This window comes from Arachis stenosperma, chromosome 6, assembly GCF_014773155.1.
Source record: "Arachis stenosperma cultivar V10309 chromosome 6, arast.V10309.gnm1.PFL2, whole genome shotgun sequence".
NCBI classification, from domain to species: domain Eukaryota; kingdom Viridiplantae; phylum Streptophyta; class Magnoliopsida; order Fabales; family Fabaceae; genus Arachis; species Arachis stenosperma.
The window spans coordinates 111928525-111929291 of NC_080382.1; the positions used below are offsets into that span (position 1 = coordinate 111928525).

The window sequence follows — 767 nt, forward strand, 5'->3', positions numbered from 1 at the left end:
GTTCTCCTAGGTAATTCACCTCTTCCATTGAAGGGTTCTCAGGATCATAAGCTTCTTCCTCAGATGAAGCTTCCTTAGTACTGCCAAGTGCATTTTGCATTCCAGACAGACTTTGAGAAATTAAATTGACTTGTTGAGTCAATATCTTGTTCTGAGCCAATATGGCATTCAGAGTGTCAATCTCAAGAACTCCTTTCTTCTGACTAGTCCCATTGTTCACAGGATTCCTTTCAGAAGTGTACATGAATTGGTTATTTGCAACCATTTCAATTAGCTCTTGAGCCTCTGCAGGCGTCTTCTTCAAATGAAGAGATCCTCCAGCAGAGCTATCCAAAGACATCTTGGATAGTTCAGAGAGACCATCATAGAAGATACCTATGATGCTCCATTCAGAAAGCATGTCTGAGGGACATCTTCTGATTAATTGTTTGTATCTTTCCCAAGCTTCATAGAGGGATTCTCCATCCTTTTGTGTGAAGGTTTGGACTTCCACTCTAAGCTTACTCCATCTTTGAGGTGGAAAGAACTTTGCCAAGAAGGCATTGACTAGCTTTTCCCAAGAGTCCAGACTTTCTTTAGGTTGAGAATCCAACCATATTCTAGCTCTGTCTCTTACAGCAAAAGGGAATAGCATCAGTCTGTAGACCTCAGGGTTAACCCCATTAGTCTTGACTGTGTCACAGATTTGCAAGAATTCAGCTAAGAACTGATGAGGATCTTCCATTGGAAGTCCATGGAACTTGCAATTCTGTTGCATTAGAGAAACT

The 767-nt window shown here is 41.2% G+C and overlaps 1 non-coding gene across 1 annotated transcript; it reads left to right on the plus strand.

The window, feature by feature from the left end:
- Window positions 1-394: 394 nt before the first annotated feature.
- Window positions 395-502, plus strand: LOC130938468 (small nucleolar RNA R71). The gene has a single exon (XR_009069631.1). It is a non-coding gene; the product is annotated as a small nucleolar RNA R71 (small nucleolar RNA).
- The last annotated feature ends 265 nt before the right edge of the window (window positions 503-767 follow it).